The following is a 14,133-nucleotide window of genomic DNA, read 5'->3' as shown; positions in this document are numbered from 1 at the left end:
AGCTTTCAAAATGCTTATCTGCCCATTTTTCCGTGTTGGTCCAGATATTATATATTCAAAATTACAAACATTTTGCCTTCCTCACTGCAGATCGCAAAATTAAGTGGAAAAATGGTGATGTATTGGAGCTTTAGTGACTTCAGAAGATTTGTTGCAAATGGAAAGGGGCAACCTTTGGTTTGGTTGAAAATTGTGGTGGTTTTCAAAATCTAACTTTTCATGATTTATTTTTTATTTTTGTTATCTTCTAGAATGTTGTTGAGCAACTTTCTCGAAGATACCAACATTTTATCTCGCAATTTACGCCTCAATTTACAGTTTTTTGAACGTAACAATTCAGGGCTAGGTTTTAGGGAAACGTGATGTTGCGGACACTTTTAGAACACTATAAAACTTTTTTTTTGACAAGTCAATTAGGATTTAAGGGTCGAAACTTACAGACATTTTAAGGTAGAAAATGCAAGTTTAAAACTCAAATATCAAAAAAGTGCAGGCCAAATTTCTTGCGCCAGGTTGCATTTGAAATGGGAGATCTAGCACTAAAAGCGCTGAAAAAAAATTCAGAGATAATTTTCTTTAAACTCGAAATAACTTCAATAAAATTGTCTAATTTTCAAGGGAAAAGTGTATGGGACCACTCTGACAATAATCAAAAATTGTTCAACTATATGTTTTTTTCATGTAATTTTGCCCGCTGAATCTGAAACTGCCCTCAGAATTGAGCCAAAGTGGCAAAATATTTATTGTTGGTCCCAAAATATGATCACAGTCCATAGTTATCTGGCAACCCTACCTCATGTTATGACCTATATTGATGTTTTTATAGTGATATATTCATGAAAAATGTGTCCGAATCCATCATCAGCAGGGATGGAATAATCGCGAACAAATCATTTTCGCTTGCGAGCTGTTCAACCGCGAAATTGAGAAGGCAAATCACGCAAAAGAAAATCGCTCCCGAACTTCTCCAAGAAAATTAATCTGTTGATGATTTTTTGTGAATTTCCTTCTTAGCACCACTTAAAATTATTTATTTCGCCTTGTTTACACACATTGTCCATTTACAAGTAGTGACAGGTCATTTTTTGACGTGTGACAAGTGTAGTAGTGAAAAAGATATTCCGCCGAATAATCAAGATGAGGATTTTTTTAGATTCCTTTTACCGATCTTTCGTGCGCGAGAGAGGAGAGCCATGTTCCTTTCGAATTTTTTCTCTTGATGAACGTTCAAAGATTTTCTATTGATGATGGTTCTTCCATCGCTGAATTCATCAGACATATTGTTGGATTGGCAATCGAGAGACCATTCAAACGAATCTAGAAGTTTGATGATCTGGCAACCCTCTCTCAAGTTATGGTCACTTAAGTGATAATTATGTAATCTTTAGGCTGAATCTTAAAAATATTTATTTAAAAAAAATGAATAGGTGGATTAAGTTTTTGTTGAAGAATTATATTGAGAAAAGTATTGCTTTAATGTTGACATAAGTATGAATTTTTTTACTAACAGTGATTTTTTCTTCTCTTTCCAGGTACGTTCAAGAAAGGATTTTCGAGAATAAACCATTCAGCGCTCCGTGAGATTCCCCAAAAACCTTCAAACAACCTTCTGGCAAACTCCAATCTGGTAATCCGTCCAGCGCTTCCAGCGATAAGTACCGACTTCATTGCCTCCCCACATCCAGGCAACAGCTGCAACTGGCATCAAAAAAGCTGCTCTGCCGGACAACTCACAACCCACACACACAGACACACTTTATCTTCTCTGCCTCCAGGACTCTAGGTTTAATGGGTTACCACTCTCTCTCGCTGCGCCAACAAGATGATTCATTGTCTGACCTTTGTTGGCTCCGGGACTGGCTTCGACGGAATCCACTTTTAATTTGTGCCACCGGTGATGCTTGGACCTGGAGGGATGAGAGCGGAAAAAAGGTCAAAAGTTCAAGGATTTATGGGGCAGTTTCGCTGGAAAAAGGCAGACGGAGTGGGGTTCCTCAAGTTAAGTCCACTTTTTTGATCTAGTTTATGAGGTGGGTTTGTTCAGAGAAGGATTTATAAAATCCAAAAATCCTGGAAATTTAGTTAAAGTTAATTGTTTAATCTTGGAGGAATAACCTCACAAAAATTAAGAGAATTGTGTACTTAATTGTGTAAAAATGGGCAAATTCGTACCACCCTCGCACCAACACGTGTTTTTGTTTGCAATTGCGTCAGCTGCCACGTGAAACCACTAAAGTAAAAAAAAAAGAAAAAAAATCCCCAAGAAAGTTATTAGCATTTCAATCACAACAAAGAAAACATCTTACAATGCTCGTCACTTCTTATTTTTGCCTCCTTCTTTTATTTTTCTCACGTTGCTTGGTCCGAGGAAAAAAATCGAGATTCTGCCACAGTTTTCCGAACCACCCTCCTCTTCTCCCTCTCCCACAGAAAGTGGCATCCTTTGTATGAAGAATCGTCTTTTCATCGAGTGAACCAAAAGAAGCAACAGAGAAGAAGAAAAAAACACAGACAACGAAGACCTCGTTGCGGGAAAACCTTCGATGTTCAACAGATGATTTCTCTCTTATCCACTTTCGGAACGAACTCGAACTTGGCCATTTTATTGGATGCTTGAAGGGGGAGGGGTGAGGCGGATTGAGTGGATAACTTTCTCCAAAGGATCATCTACCCCTCCTTACTATTATGGGTGGGGGAGAGGGGAAAACCACCCACCCAGTGTTTATCTTGGCCGAATTTCGGGAAAACCGCAACCGCATTAAGAAGTAAGAAGGAAGGAGGAAAACTAACAAGTTGCAGCCCAAACGAACAAGTTAGTTTTCGTCTGGAATTATATTATATGGAAAATCAGCCGGGAAATGCCAGCCCTTCTTTGAGTAGAAAGATGGTTTTGTGGTTTTGGAACTGTGCAGAACCACTAAAATCGATACAATTAAAGTTGTCAAAACGAATGAATGTCGGGCACGTTTTCCGGACAATTTCTGGAAAAGGCTTGCGGTGAATTTCCAAGAGATTGAGCCGAAGGAAATATTTTGCCACAGACACCAGCTTGATATCTTTGAAAATATTTATTCTGAACAGCTTCTACACTTGTGGTAAAAAGGGATTCTCCAGATCCAGTCAACCATTTCAGCAATGGAAATATCAACTCGTGTCCAGTTCACTGGAAACCAAATGCAACCGATTTCAAAGGCATTATTGTGGCAAAATATTTCTCTTCCCTTCAAGATTAATGAATATTCACACTTCATCCCCCAAACCCACTTCATCGGTGATGGAACTATCTCGCTCTGAATGAGATGGCAAGCAAAGAAGGACATTCATTAAATCAGAGGAATGTCTTGTGAATGTCCGAAGGATAAAGAATTTCCATTTCTTTCCCCACTCCCGCAGGGATATCTGCTCTTGTCAGTCTGGAGCTGTCCGGAGAGTGAAATATTTGCATTAATTAAGAGTCCGGGCAGCGGGGATGATTTTTTTTTACTGAGGATTTTTTTTTCATCTTCTATTTTTGTTCGATGGATGCTGGAAGGATGGTGGAAAGGATCGATGAGATTCTTCAATTAATGAAGGATTTGTGGAAATCAGTAATTATGCTTTGGGTTGAGATGTGAGGTTGAACTATTTTCAATTTGCTGTGAATAATTGTGATGATACTGGAATCATGTGAGGAAGAATTGGATTTCAAAAACGCTTTAATTTTTACTGAAAAAGCAGAAAATAAGTAAGAAAATCATAGCAATGGAAAAGAAAGCATCTACACTGCTTTTTATTTAATGGATAAACCAAGTTTATGTGACTTGGAAAATTTAATGAATGGTTTACAACTTTGGCCCAAAATTACATTAATACCATGAACCAATGACAAGTTTTCAGTCCAAAATCATTCAATTTATGCATGAATTGAGCATTTTACCTAAATCATGTCGCATAATATTTAAAAAGGCCTAAAACACAAGCCTTATTACTTTTGAAAAGAAAGGATTGTTTTTAATTTAAAAAGTATTTTATTTGATCGATTAAAGGATTTTACAATTTTTTCATTTCAAAAAAATTATAGTAGAAAGTGTGGCCAAAAATGAAGATTGCAGTTTTTTTTCGTTGACAACAATATATTCAGTAATGAACAAGGTTGTTAACGATATAAATATCGAGGTCCGACCACGGTAGTTCTATCGTTATCATCGGGACGATAACGATAATCTATCGTTATCGTTATTCCGATAATTCTATCGGCGATAATTTTATCGACGATAACTAATTTAAAACAAATTCCTAAAATTGACTTAACAAAACCAAATCATGTTGAATTTTTTAAGCTTTTTCTTAGAAAATGTTTTTTTGATAATATGGCAAGTATAAAACTAAAAATACTTATAAAAAAATCACAAAATAACGCAATTTTTAATAATTTGCAATATGGGTATCAAACGAAGCAAAACTTGGTTTGCTTTTGCACTTTTATTGGAGTTTTATGCTAAATATTTGAATTTTCACAAAACATCGTATTTTTCAAAAAAAATAACCTCAAATTTTCATAATTTGCTATATGGTTATCAATCGAATGAAATTTTGCCTGCATTCCCGAGCAGACGGAAATAACTTGGGGATAACATTTTTTGTTATTTGAAAATACTAGCCCAATAACATTTTATGTTATTTATAACAAGTTTTGTTATTCGCCGTTGTGATTTTTTTTGTTATTGGATTGTTATTATAATAACAGACTAATAACATTTTAAGTTATTCTTCGAACTGGTCTTTGTTATTATTTTTTGTTATTTTAACAACTGATCCGATCATCTCAATAACAGTTGGAGGTATTCTTCCATAACAAAAATTGATATTCCAAAGTTGTTTTGGCTTCCAACCAATATCAGACCAATAACAATTGTTGTTAAGATAACATAAACTGTTATTAAACCCTTATGCAAAAATGGATTTTTCAAGAAGATTCTATAACATTTTCTGTTATTTTAACAGTATTTGTTATTGTAATGGCATGAATTTTGTTATTACCGTCTGCCTGGGATTTTAACTGTTTTATAGTTTCTGAAATAAATACTCAAATTTTCACAAAATACCGTACTTTTTTAAATTGCTCAAATTTTCAGAATTGGCAATATGCGAATCATGCATTTTCACAGTTTTAAAGTTTTTGATTGAAATACTAAAATAATCATCGAATACCGAATTTTTTTAAGCTTTTAAAATTTTATGATTAGCAATATGGGTATCAAACGAATTGAAATTTCGCATGCATTTTTCTCTGACTTTCTCTGATAAAAGTGAAAAAGCATATCAAATTTCGCGTTGTTTAAAACGCATGTTGCATATTATCAAAATTTTAGTATTTTCGAAAATATACGGTATGTATACGGTATAGTTTGAAAAAAAAAGTTTGAAAATAAATTTTTATTTTAAATGCAAAACTTATTCGTAATTTGTTACCGATATGATCAAATGATTCATGAAAGTCTTTTTCAAAATCACGAATAATTGTTTATTTTAACAAAAAAATATCAAAGAAAAAATATGTGATGTCAAAAATTTGTAGGTTAAAAGTTACAAAAATTACCATTTTTCGGATATGTTTCTTTTTTGTTTAATTTTAAAGTCCGTTTGGTTCCTTTTTGTTTTTTTCCCGGGCAGACGGTAATAACAAAATTCATGCCATTTTAATAACAAATACTGTTAAAATAACAGAAAGTGTTATGGAATCTTCTTGAAAAATTCATTTTTGCATAAGGGTTTAATAACAGTTTATGTTATCATAACAAAAATTGTTATTGGTCTGATATTGGTTGAAAGCCAAAACAACTTTGGAATAACATTTTTTGTTATGGAAGAATACCGCCAACTGTTATTGGGATGATCGGATTAGTTGTTAAAATAACAAAAAATAATAACAAAGATTTGTTCGAAGAATAACTAAAAATGTTATTAATCTGTTATTACAATAACAATCCAATAACAAAAAAATCATAACGACGAATAACAAATCTTGTTATAAATAACATAAAATGTTATTGGCCTAGTATTTTCAAATATCAAAAAATGTTATTCCCACGTTATTTCCGTCTGCTCGGGATATTTATTTATTTGTCTTAAATAAAAAAAAAACTCACAATCTAACAGAAAAACTAAATTTTCTAGGCTCTAAAGCCAAGTAAGTTCCTATAGGTTTTTTTTTTCACTGATAAATCCAAATCTGCGGCCTGATTTGTTCAAAACGGTAAAAATATAATAACAAATTTTCAAATACTGTTCTGGCCATTTGCCGAGGAGCAAAACGACGTCTTGTAAATCAACTGTTTCTCTGCAATTTTTCATCAATCATCATCATTTTTGGATTGGTTTCAATTTTTTTTTTGCAAGTTTCCGAAAGTTTCAAAGGATTAAAAATATTTGCTGTAAAGTGACACACTTTTTAACATAAGTGAATATTACATTGAATAACTATTTATTTTAATTTCCAAAAACCTGCACGTTAAAACTATAAATTGAAGTAAAATTGGCTTAACTTGTATAATTAACACTCTGCAACCAAACCTAACCTACAGGCGGGCTTCGATTTAAAGAATTACCAAAAATAAATGTTCAACACTTTTTTTTGTTAATTAAAAAGTATTCGAAAGAAGAATTCATTAAATTTAAGAAATTTTATGGTTGGAAGATTGACTTGTTTGAAGTTTGTTTATTTTTAATGTCCCAGACTACGCCTCTACGCATTTCTTTTACATTTTCAATGATAATGGTATCATTCTACTGCAAAAAATGTGAAAAACAGGCAACAATTTTAAAACGTAAAAAAAAAAATGATTGGAGGCGGAAAAATTAGGCAAATACTAACATAAACAAAAAAACTATACAAGAATTCACACAAACAAAACACAAAAAAAAAACTTTTAAATGCTGTTGTAATTATACACTGAGAAAAATCAGTTCCCAAAATCGTGAACAAGCGTTCATTAAATTTTGAACCACGAACATAGTGTTCAAATTCCGTGGAACGGTTTTTTTTTAAATGTACCATAAAATATGAACACTTTATTCTAGGTTCCGAATTTCTTGAACGCTTGTTCACGATATTGGGAACTGATTTTTCTCCGTGTACTTGAAATGCAAAATTGATGTTTTGAACTTTTTGTTAAAATTAATTATTAAAAAATTTGAAAAAAAAAAAACATGAAAATGCCCTTAAAAAAAAGTAATGCTACTAAATTGTGCAAACCATCAATATTCTAAGGGACCATCCAGAAACCATGTGGACACTTTTTTGGAAATCTCAACCCCCTCCTACTATCGTGGACAATATCCATACAAATTAAATCTTCTTTGTATGGAGCGTTGACAATCGCCAACCCCCCCTAAGCTGTCCACGTGGTTTATGGATGGACCCTAAGAAAAATTATCTGTATTTTGTCGCCGACGTGCTAACTTGTCGTACGTGCATTTTGGCCAAATTGAGTTAAGAACGCCATATTGTGCAGCTCACAATGCCTCACTTTTTTGTCACTTTACACAAGAAAGTAGTTTCAATCTTGTCGTGCTATCTTGTCACTCCCTGAAAATTGATGTAAGTGCGACAACTAGCCAAAGGGATTTCAGGTCAGAACGCGTTTGACGCACGTACAAGTTAGACTACCGTAAACATTTGTAATTATAGCTCGGGACTCCAGCAACCAACTTCAACCAAACTTCAGGACAATGCACAGAATGGTCAGCCAAACAAAACGTGTTTGTTATTGTTTACATTGCGTGCTCTAGTTTTTGTTTATTCTAGGTTAAACATTAAAACGCATTTTTTCCAAACGTTGAAATGGCGGGTGCGACAAGATAGCACGACGACGACGATTTTAAGTCCAAACAAACGAAATTCAGTTTTTTTCCTTTCTTACTATTTTATTATTGATTTTAATGGAGACACTTGCAGGAAATTTTGTTCAACAGAAAATAACTGTTTAAAGTTAGATGAAAAACATGTTGATTTCAAGTCCCCTTCCAACACCACCAAAAATCACTCAACTCTCATTCCGCTACCTAATTCGCGCGATAACGGTTGATCGACACTCAATTTGGCGGTGTCAACCGTCAGGCTCCATCACACGTTAATAAAATATAAGGCGGTCGCGTTGTCATGAGCAAATATGGCCGCGAAATGGTACGGGATCTCCTCTGCGTTCGCGGAGGACGATGGCGTTCGACATTTCCGGCCCGGGACATTAGACGGCAGATGACCTGCATGTGTGTGAGAGCATTTCGCTTGAAAGCACTGAAAAAAATTACTTGCGTGATTTTGGAGAAAATTGATTATGAATTTCCGAAGAATTTTTTTTCAGTGTCTCACGCAGAGCACATTTGTGCAGCGGCGCATTAATGAAGCCCGGCCGATGTCGCTCTCGTGGCCATTGACGCAAAAATCGAAATCCCACGTAGGGGAGGGACAGTACAAAAGACCTCCTCTCCACCTTCCCGGAACAACCTCCGGGGCACACACTATCGTTAATGTGTTGCACACGTGCAGAACTCGCGAACAAAGTGCAGCGCGGCCACAGAAGTACGCATCGCTGCCGGCAGAGGGACAGACGTGAAACCGATTTACGGGACGGTTCAGTTTATGATTCCCGCGGTGCTTCCAGGGCATCAACGGTTTGGTCGTTCAGCGATGTCCGGAACTTCACCGGTTGAACAATGTGAAGCATTTTTTAGACATTTTCGTGAAAAATTGCAACAGTTTTGAATTTTGTGATTGTTATTTTTAATATCCAAGGTATAAAAGTTACAAAAAGTTCGAATATCTGGAAAAATAAATAAACAAAATTTTACTCAAAAAAATTTACGTGCTAGAAATTTAGAGACCACAAACTCGATCCCCCAGAACCCTCTCGGGGCAATATTTGATAATTTCCCAGATAAGTGCGACTCGCCCCCCTCGTTGTTGCGGTTGTCGTGTCCCCGGGACCGTGTACCGGGGCAGTTTCCCGTTTGTAATCTAATTTTCGTACACTGTCCCCGACCCGCCCTCAAAACCCAGGTGATCACGAGTTTGGACCGGTGACGGTGAAGGCCAATTGAATGTTCCGGCAGATTTATAGTGGCCATGCTAATCTGGGGAGCCAACTACACTGCAGGGGATTTGGACAGGGGACTTATTGGCAATAATTTATGGCCACGTGGTGGGACACGTGTGAGTGGATGCAACAGAGGGACAGCAAGTTTAACATGTGCAGCAGCCTTATTATCGTTTGGGGATGCTGCTTTTTTGTGGTTTTGTGTTTGTCCGCTGGGAAAAGTGAATGCGGGTTTTTTTTTATTACTTTCTGTTGAACCAATCGGATTACAAAATGTGCACTTGTTGTTTGGAGGGAGCTACAACTATCATAACTAATATTTAATGAATTTGAAATCCCCTAATACTGACTGTATTATACCAATATTTAATAAAGTTTGAGGAAACTCGAGTATTGGCACATGAGTGGCCGCTGATGATTTTTGCCTTCCTTACTGAAGAGAAGCTATACAATTACTCTAAAAATGAACTTTTTAATTTGACCTCCTAGACCCACCTTCATTTGTGCTTATCGACTCAGGATCAAATTCTTTGGAAATGCCTGTGTGTGTGTGTGTGTGTGTGTGTGTGTGTGTGTGTGTGTGTGGGTATGCTGGTCAAAAATCTGCACTTGATTTTCTCGGCTTTGGCTGAACGAATTTTGTCCAGATGTAGCCTACCCGATAAAGTTTCGGGTATTGAAAATTGTAAAGTTTCATTTTGTTGTTTAAAAAATATGTTAAAAAAAAAACTTTCTAATCGACCACAAAAAATGGTTGATTTTCAGCATAACCTCAAATTGCCGGATCGCCACGAAGGAGCTGTGGAGTGGTTTGCCATTGTCTTGAAAGACGGTGTCCTTGACAATGATTTTAGAAAATGTCTATTTCTGATGAAATTACCAAATAAATGAGAGGAGGTACCAACCACCTAAAGGTGGATTAAGAAACGATTTTGTTACTAGAAAGAGTCTTCAATATGCTTTTTTATAAACATTTAAGAGAAAAAGTTGAAATCTTTAACGTTAAATTTTTAAACTTTTGAGAATTTTCAGAAAAGAACAGTGCCATTTACACGGAGAAAAAAGAGTACCCAAAATCGTGAACAAGCGTTCATGAAATTGGGAACTACGAACGAAGTGTTCAATTCTCTTGGTTTTGAAAAACGTACCATGGAATTTGAACACTTTGTTCGTGGTTCCCATTTTCATGAACGCTTGTTCACGATTTTCGGAATTCTTTTTTCTCCGTGTACTTGTGTAATTAAAATAATCTGCAAGATTTTTTTTTCATTTAATTTCATTTAAAATTGAAATCTCATGAGAAAAGTTTTACCATTAATCATTTACTTTTTACCATTTTGATTTTTGAAAGCTTCAAAGAAATCAATAAAATCTATCATTTTAGATTTCTGTTTTGAATATTATCTAAATTGTGTTTTAATGCATCATCTCTTGAATTAATTTTTTTTGTGAGTATTAACAAAAAAAAAATGATTATTTTTTTTAATTTTTTTTGAGCATAATCTATGCAATTGATTGCATTACTTTATACAAACTTATACAAGATTAGTTGCTCTATATAATTACAGTCATGCCTTGGTATAGCACCGCATATGGGGGATGCAAAACCGAGGCGTGCATAACTGAAGTACAGAGCTTATGGGATTTTAGCTATATGGGGGACATTGGCTATAATCGAATGCAAATTCATGCAAAGATCAAAAAATTATAGTGTTTTGGATTCGGGATGATGGCCGGTGGGGTCTCGTGGCGCAGGGGTAGCGGCTTCGGCTGCCGATCCCGATGATGCTATGAGACGCGGGTTCGATTCCCGCCTTATCCACTGAGCTTCTATCGGATGGTGAAGTAAAACGTCGGTCCCGGTTTCTCCTGTCTCGTCAGAGGCGCTGGAGCAGAAATCCCACGTTAGAGGAAGGCCATGCCCCGGGGGGCGGAGTTTTTGTCATACATTTCGAATTTGTCATACCATTTTTTTATAAACTACTTAAAAAAAACAAAACTACGTATTTTCGAAAAAATACTCAAAGTTTCTGTTTTTAGCAATATGGGTATCAAATAATAGGGATTTTTGCATACATTTCGAATGATATAACAACATTTTGTAATAAACTTAAAACAATTCACAAAACTAAGCATTTTTGAAAACAAACTCAAAATTTCAGTTTACCACAATATAAGTATCAAATGATTGGATTTTTTCATACATTTCGAGTGTAATAGATTTTTTTCTACTCAAAATTTTCACAAAACTACGTATTTTTGAAAAAATAATCCAAATTTATGTTTGTTACAGTACCGTAAAACGGGGTGACTTTGATAGGTTTGCGATTTTTCCGCAAAATGAAGAGTACAATTGAAATATGTACGGAATTGTTTAGAATCATACTGACCGTGGTAGAGAAGTGTTCAAAGTACCTCAAAAAGAACTTTTTATAAAATTTTGAAAAGTTTAAAAAGTTAGTTAACTATAGTTAAGAAAATATTGATGAATGTCATTATTTTAAACTTCTCTAAGTGTCATGATTTTCTCAATGAACATGATTTTGAATCGGAAAACGGAATGCATTTTCGGATTCTTTGGACAATTTTCCATTAGGAGAAGGTAAAATAAGTTAGTAAATGTTAAATAATATGTGTTTTTGAAACACAATTAAAAAAAATCTTCAAATTTATAGGCAATTTCAGTTGAACAAATTTCATGTAAAGTGAAAACTTGTGATTCGTGCTTCGAATTCAGTATAAAATGCGATATAAATCGATAATTTTATAAACAAAACTAGTTTTAACAGATTTCAGGCAAACAGTTTCCAAACACTTTTGAAATTTTTTTTTTCCAGACTATTGCATGGACATTGTGTGGCCTACCCCAGTACATGTTTTAAAAATAATAATCTTGAGAAAAACCTTACCTGTTGGAAAATATTCCAAAAACAAATTGAAATCCTATCAAAGTCACCCTGGTTTACGGTACGATCAAATGATCGGGATTTTTTCATAAATTTCGAATGTAATTAATTTTTTTTTTAGAAAGTAAAAAAAATACAAAACTACGTATTTTCGAAAAAATACTCAAAATTTCAGTTTTTCACAGTAAGGTTATAAATGTTTGGATTGTTTTCATACATTTCGAAAAAAATAAAAAATTATTTTGAAAATACACAAAAATTTAACAAAACTACGTATTTTCGAAAAAATACTCAAAATTTCAGTTTTTCGCAACATGGGTAGCAAAGGTTCGTTTTTTTTTTCAAACATTTCAAATGTAATCAATTTTGAAACTTTGAAATTTTGACTATTTTTTCGCAAATACGAAGATTTGCGAAAATTTTGAGTATGTAAAAAAATGTTGTTATTACATTCGAAATTTATGGAAAAATTCCAATCATTTAATACTCATATTGTGAAAAACTGAAATTTGATTTTTTTTACAAAAATACGTAGTTTATGAAAAAATCAAGTAATTTAGAAAAATTGTGTAAAAACTTTCGAAATGTATGAAAAAATCCCGATCGTTTGATACCCATATTGTTAAAACTAAAATTTTGAGTATTTTTTCAAAAAATCGTAGTTTGGTGATTTTTTTAGTATTTAAAATCTATTTCATTTGAATTGTATGAAATATCCCAATCATTTGAATTTTGCAATGATTTCTCATTTTTTAAACTATTTTAACATAACAAATGTTGCTAGGCATTTTTAATCAAAAGAAACAATAACATTTGGGTAATTCTCCGCCAACTCACACAAAATCGGTAAAAGTTGCCCCGACCCCTCTTCGATTGACGTGAAACTTTGTCCTAAGGGGTAACTTTTGTCCCTGATCACGAATCCGAGATCTGTTTTTTGATATCTCGTTACTCCCTTTCAATAATTTTCAGCCTTAAACGGTGATGAGATAGAAATTTGATGTCAAAGGGACTTTTGTATGTGAAAAATGTTGTGAGAAATTCAATGCTGTTTTCCAACCTGCAATAACAAATCAATTTTGAATTTAGATCAAAAGTTTTCATTTCAGAATTAAGTGTTTTTATTTTTAAATAATTTACAGGGTTACTTTTGAGAGTGTTCGAATTTTCTACAATGTTTTAGAGCAACCAAAAACAATAATTTGGATGTATGCACAAAAGGGGACGCATGAATTCATCCGGAGTTATATGAACTTTGCGAAAAAGTAATGAAATAGTAATGATTTTTACTGTTGTTTTTTCCAGTTTTTCGAAGTTTAACTCCTTAAACAAGATTGCGAATCTTAAAAAAATTCAGAAAAACCGGCAAATTTAACGCAAGAATAACCCTTTGTACGTTTTTTTGTGGTTCGTGCAAAGCTTGAATGTGGCGATTTGTCGAAGAGGGGTCGGGGCAGCTGCCGTGAGAGTTGGCGGAGAATGACCCATATAGTTTACATGAAGGAAAAAATCACTGATTCCTCGATCTATTGAAAAGGTATTAGACAACAACGTTAAATGAAACCTTTAGTTTCGATCAAAAGGTCAAAAAAATTATTGACAGTGATGTTAGTTGGCATCATTATTATAATTGTGTACTGAACCAAACAAAGTGTCCAATATCATGTTACACGTGGCCATCCCACACGCGCCAACACATTTCACATTCCCAACAAGACTTCCAAACTGTTCCACATGTTCCCCAGCCTGGGCACAAACCATACAACATCCGGTCCCAATGAAGCACATTTTCCAGCTATAACACAATATGTTCCATCCACGCGGTCCCAAAATGTGCAGCATTTCTGGTGGTGCAACCCCCACAAAGGGAGAGGAGAGAGAAAAAATTAACAACATAAAAATGAAACATTTTACATTTTTCCACCCTCTGCGTCAGATGGTGCAAATAACATTGCATCCTTTCACACACACACACGTGCAGCTTCTGCGTTACATTACGCAAGGATTTTTCCAAGGTGCACAATTAAAAAAAGTCTATCAGAAATTGTTCAACTTTACCTCGAACTTAATGTACAATAATTTCAACCAAAATATACAAATGAAACAAATGTAAATTCACATAAAATTTACATACAAAACATGTGAATTTACAC

General features: G+C 34.3%; 1 protein-coding gene across 2 annotated transcripts in view; it reads left to right on the top strand.

The window, feature by feature from the left end:
- LOC120422038 (protein O-mannosyl-transferase TMTC2-like) overlaps positions 1-14,133 on the top strand; it is a 496,233-nt gene that overhangs the window by 141,593 nt on the left and 340,507 nt on the right. The gene's annotated exons all lie outside the window — the stretch shown is intronic.

This window comes from Culex pipiens, chromosome 2 (assembly GCF_016801865.2).
Source record: "Culex pipiens pallens isolate TS chromosome 2, TS_CPP_V2, whole genome shotgun sequence".
Classification (NCBI taxonomy): Eukaryota; Metazoa; Arthropoda; class Insecta; order Diptera; family Culicidae; genus Culex; species Culex pipiens.
The sequence above is the reverse complement of the archived record's forward strand: the minus strand, read 5'-3'. Positions and strand labels throughout refer to the sequence as shown.